Genomic DNA, 6,449 nt, shown 5'->3' on the forward strand with positions numbered 1-6,449 from the left:
AAAAAAAGCTGGAGACATCAGGCTACCTGACTTCAAACTATACTACAAGGCTACAGTAATCACAATAGTATGATACTGGTACCAAAACAGACATATAGACCAATGCAACAGAACAGAGGCTTCAGAAATAATGACACACATCTATAACCATCTTTTATTTGACAAACTTGACAAAAATAAGCAATGGGGAAAGGATTCCCTATTTAATAAATGGTGCTCAGAAAACTGGCTAGCCATATGCAGAAATCTTAAACTGGATCCCCTCCTTACACCTTATGCAAAAATTAACTCCAGATGGATCAAAGATTTAAATATAAGACCTAACACCATAAAAACCCTAGAAGAAAATCTAGGTAGTGGCATTCGGGAAATAGGCATGGGCAAGGACTTCATGATTAAAACACTAAAAGTAATGACAACAAAAGCCAAAATTGCCAAATGGGATCTAATTAAGCTTAAGATCTTCCACACAGCAAAATAAACTATCCTTAGAGTGAACCAGCAACCAACAGAATGGGAAAAGTTTTTTGCAACCTACCCATCTGACAAAGGGCTAATATCCAGAATCTATAAAGAACTTAAATTCACAAGAAAAAACAACCCCCATCAAAAAGTGGGCAAATGAAATGAACAGATACTTCTCAAAAGAAGACATTTATGCAGCCAACAAATATGAAAAAAATTATCATCTAGTCATTAGAGAAATGCAAATCAAACCACATTGAGGGACTATCTCACACCAGTTAGAATGGCAATCATCAAAAAGTCAGGACACAACAGATGCTGGAGAGGATGTGGAGAAATAAGAACACTTTTATACTGGTGGTGGGAGCGTAAATTAGTTCAACCATTGTGGAAGACCGTGTGGCAATTCCTCAAGGATCTAGAACTAGAAATATCATTTGACCCAGCAATCCCATACTGTGTATATCCCCAAAGGATTATAAATCATTCTATTATAAAGTTCTTTTTATTTTTATTATTTGTGTGTACATAGTTGTAAATATTTATGGGGTACATGTGATATTTTGATACAGGCATATGATGTGTAATGGCCAAATCAGGATAATTGGAATATCCATCAATTCAAACATTTACAATTTCTTTGTATTGAGAATATTCCAAGTCCACTCCTGTAATTCTTTGAAAATATACAATCAGCTATTGTTAACTACAATTACCCTACTATGGTACCAAACACTAGATCTTATTAATACTAACTATGTTTTTTGTATCTATTAACCAACATGTATTTATCCTTCACTCACCACTAACCTTCTCAACCTCTGGTGACTATCATTCTACTCTCTACTTCCATGAGATATTTTAGCTACCAAATGAGTGAGAACAAGTGATATTCATCCTTGTATACCTGGCTCATTTCACTTAATGTCCTCTAGGCCCATTTATGTTGCTGCAAATGACAAGATTTTATTATTTTGTACAGTCACATAATATTCTATTGTGTATATATACCACATATTCTTTATCCATTCATTAATGGACATTTGATTCTGTATCTTGGCTATTGTGGACACTTCCCCAATAAACACGGGAGTGCAGATATCTTTGATATACTGATTTTCTTTCTTTTGAATATGTACCCAACAGGGGGACTGCTAGAGCATATAGTAGTTCTATTTTTAGTTTTTTGAGAAACTTCCATACTGTTTTCCATAGTGGCTGTACTGATTTACATTCCCACTAACAGTATGTGGGTTTTTTTTTTTTTTCTGTCTTACAACCCCACCAGCATTTTTTATAAAAGCCATTTTAACTTCAGTGAAGTGATGTCTCATTGTGGTTCAGGTATGCATTTCTCTTACAGTTATTGATGTTCAGCATTTTTTCATAAACTTTTTGGTGATATGTATGTCTTTTTGAAAATGTTTATTCAGATATTTTGCCCATTTTTCAACTGAATTGTTTGTTTTGTTTTTCTGTTTAAGATATGTTTCTTATATCTTCTGGTTACTAATCCCTTGTCAGTTTGTTAGACCTTGTCCTTTGGGTCTTAGAGCTTTCATAATCCAAAGAGACCACTTATTTCAACAACCAAATTCTTTTCAACATAAGCACATTAATTAGAAAATACTTCTACAGATATAAAAGAAAAATATACATTAGCATCCGACATAGTCTTAATTATGTGATGTATTTTGCCCTTTTTAATGTAACCATAGAAACTAGGAAATTCACTTTAAGGACATTCATAAGCCAAGACTCATGGGAAAATATAAAGTGAGATCATTTTCTAAATTATCTCTTATACATTCTCTAACATTGGCTCATTTTAAAACATGCATATTGCTTTTAAAATATTTTTCATTTTGTATCTTGTATCCAAATAAAGAGAATATTCCCCTCGATAGACACTACTTCATCTCTCTTAATCCTGTGGTTTCCAACTCCCACTAAACCTCAAGAAAGGAGAGACGCTAAATTTTTGCTATTGTATATAGAGTTACACTCATTTATTTGATCCCCACTCCCCAGCTCTCTGCTATTACAGGCAGTTTGTAAAATAAAAATACACAAACAGGAGCGTGTTTGTGTGTGAGAGAGAAAGAGGTTGTGGGTGTGTGTGTATATTTATGAAAGGAAGAACAATTTCCTCATGCAATATTATTATTTAAAAACTCAAAACACTGGTAGCTTTTTGCATTAAAGTGAACATTTTTTCTAATTTCCCCTAGAGAGAAAATATGTAAGAATTCCTGTGGTCATTTTAATTGTCTCTTTGGTATTTGTGTCACTAGATCCTCTCAATACTGAAAGGCAATGTCTACTGAACGTTAAGTTTTCTTTTTTTGAAAACTTCAATTCTACCGTCAAATAATTTAGCAACTATGAGTTGGCTGTCTTTACAGCAAAAGCACACTTCTCAAGTAGAAAGAATCTGCAGGATACACTGAAAGAGATAATGGGCTTTTTCTTTTCATCCTATTTACTAAGTATTTTCGAGTCAATGGGTTAAAATATTAATAGTTACTACCTCTGGGGAAATCTACTCTGTGCCATGCACTGTGCGAGGAGCTTTATATACTTCAGCAGATCACAGATATTTGTGGGTGTAAGAAAGTTTTTAAGAGCTTGTTAAAATTAAAGAGTCCTAGCCCCTCCCCCATAGAATGACTTGATAGATGGAGTAGGTCAGGAAACACCTCCAAAAGCCCCTAGATAATTCAAATGCTGTACATTTCCAGAAATCCTGACAATTATGACTGAAAATTGGAGTAAAGGGGTTTTAGAAGCAGAATGGTGCTTCTAATCTTAGGCAGACAGAAGTCAAATAAAGGATTTACAGTAACAGCATATTAAGGGAGTCAGTTGTGTAAATCCTGGCTTCTTTGACCCATGGTCAGGGATTCAAGCCCAGGGACTTAAGACTTGTGAAGGGATTCAGTTTTCCAAAGAACCTCTTAGGAATTCACTGTCTTCTCTATTTTCAGTAATGGGTGAACTTGACTTGAATCCCCTTTTGTCTGTAAAGATGAGCTGGTATTTGATGCTTTTCACTCTGAACCACTGGCTTCTTAGGTCAATGACACAACTGCTGTAACAGCAGTTTTTGAAACTAAAAAGGTGAGTGAAAAAGTAATTTCAGAGGCGACCTATTTGGCTCACCTTGCATTATTGAGCTGGAGACTAGGGACTCTGAAACAAAGGGCAGAGACCTGGGAGCTTCCACAAAAGTATCTGCTGTGGCTGTCCAGGCCACAGAACAAAGCAAATGTGATGCATCACAGCTTATCTGGAGCAAGGAAAAAATGCCTAAATTCAGAGCCAAAGCTCTGCTCTATTGGTCAAAACTAAATATTAAATCACAAATGTAGACCCACTTTGTGGTCTCTGCATGAAGGTAAATTGTTTACTCCCAGAAACTCAAAGTCTTTGGAAGAGAAAGAGGCAGACAACTTCTCTATTTAACTTATTTAAGGCATTCTTTGCTTAATTAATAAAACTGTGTGACAACATTTTCCACTGTCACCGCTAATGTTATTAAGGCTCATCAATATGTTTGCTAAAGGCATTTGAAAAATAAGACTAGTTGCCAACGTTTTGAAACTACTGGAATGAAACACAAAATAAAGCAAAAACACTCACCAAAAGAGCTCGCAAACCTATTTACCTACAAGCAATCTTGCTTGCACAGTTATATGCTTCACAAGCCTCTGTTTCATTCAAATCATTTCTTCTTGAACTTCTGCCGTAAAACATTTATCAGTCGCCTGCCCCATTCTCAGTAACCTGTCCTGGCCCATAACCACAGCAAAGCCTAGCATCATCATCCATCTTACTGAAGTGGGAGACAGGCCACATCTTCCCCCACCCCTCATTCCTTTTAGCAAAGTGCTGACTTCTGATGCAGACTGAAAAGCCTCCCTGTGGACTAACAGATGAAGGAGAGCTTTTTTTCACTCCTGTGAAGCACCCAGTCTTCCCAGCATGCCACCAAGCATGGCCTTGCCCATTGGATTTATAATTTGACTAACGAAGAGCTTGTCAAAAGTAACAGAAGGCCCTCAACTGGGATTCATAGGCTTTTAAGCACTGAAATTGTTATACTCCCTGGCAAATTTAATGTTCCAAATGTGTATCTGCAGGGACACCCCAGCCCTCCAATTGGAGAGAGCACAAACAGGAAGAAGTGGAAAAAATACTGACAAGCATTTGCTTTGAAATGAACTTTAGTGGAGATTTATTTATTTAACAAACAGCTGCTGAGGACCTACCATGTTTTGGATGCTGTGCAGGACACTGGGTTTATGATAATGGGGAAAAATGCATGATCCTTGCCTTTGTGTGAAAAACAAGCACAGAATAATTACTACTTATGTGTGGTGATAAGCCCTCCAGTAATAAAAAAGACAGAATGTTGAGAAGTCATTAGACCAACCTACTCAAATTGTATGGCCTCTCTGTGGAGAGAATATTTGAACAAAGGCCTGCTCAGTAACAAACTAAAGAAAATGAGGGAAAGAGCATTTCAGGCCAAGTGAATAGCATGTGGGAAAGAGTTTGAACTAAAACAAAATGAAAGACCAGCATGGCTGAACAAAATGGGCAAGTCTAAGAGACGCAGGGGCTGAGGTGAGCAAGCTAGGAAAGGGCCAGATAGCTTAGGACTTCTAGGACTTGGGATTTCATTTGAAGCACAGTATGAGCCCTTGCAGGATTTAAAGAGGAGGAGTGACATAAGCTGAACTGTATTCTTTAAAATCCACATGACTGAACATGTGGAGGGAGCAAGAATAGAAGCAAAAGACAAATACTTGAAGGCATATAAATATGGCAGATAGGATGATGCAATAGAAATTGAGATAAGAGATGGAACGTTGGAGAAATGTAATCAAAAACAAAATCTTCTCTGAACGCAAAAACTTCTACAGAAAGGTAGAATAGAAAGAAAACGATTTTAATCCTCAAAAAGTATCAAACCAGACTACAATGCACATTATAGGGAGGCTGCAAAGAGAATTCAAAAACAGCAAGTAATCTCACCCTTTTATATAGCCAAGCCAATGCAACCCATTACACGTCTGTTCTTAAGGTAAAACAATCCCCAATTTACAAACTTGCAACCTTCCAATGGTATAATATGCATACATTAGAAACCATAAATCAAGTACTCATATAATCATTCTATTTTTTACTTTCAGTACAGCGTCCAGTAAATTACATAAAATATTCAATACTTTATTAGGCTTTATGTTTGATGATTCTGCCCAATTGCAGAATAATGTAAGTGTTCTGAGCACATTTAAGGTGGACTTGACTGTTATGATGTACTAGGTAGATTAAATGTATTAAATGCATTTTGACTGATATTTTCAACTTACAATTAGCTTATCAGAACATAACCCAATCATAAATCAAGGAGCATCTATAGTCTTTAAGTGGACTTCACAACATCATTTGTTACAGATATTTTATCCTAGATTCACCTGGTTATTAGGGTGGCCATCTGTGCTTGCTAATCGGCTTTATCAAAAGGAGATTTTTAACTTCTCACATCTTAATGCAAGGAAGTAGTTTTGTGACTTGGAGTAAGGCACTGTAGAAGTTAGACTCCTAACCTCCCACAGAGACTGGAAGATAAAGATGCTATCTCTCTGGATATTTACATTTCAAAGAGATGATTTCAGGTCCTTGAAAAAGACATTCCTGGGTCTTAAAGCTGGTAAGAGACTATTCAGCTTTTTAAAAGGTTTACACACATTTCAAAGAGACAGAAATAACTTATAATTACAACTTTCTTAAGTAAATAATCTATGAAAGGGAAGGAGGGGAATGGCCTCTTCCCTAACTTTCAGGAGGGAGAATTAAATCTCTTGTTTTTACTTTGTATTTGATAGATAGATTTGAGATTACTGTACATTGGGTTGTATGTGAGGATTGAAGGAGGAGAAACTAAAATGATGGCTAGTTTGAGGAATTACATCAGT

The sequence above is a fragment of the Cebus imitator genome, unplaced genomic scaffold (assembly GCF_001604975.1).
Source record: "Cebus imitator isolate Cc_AM_T3 unplaced genomic scaffold, Cebus_imitator-1.0 Scaffold559, whole genome shotgun sequence".
Lineage (NCBI taxonomy): Eukaryota > Metazoa > Chordata > Mammalia > Primates > Cebidae > Cebus > Cebus imitator.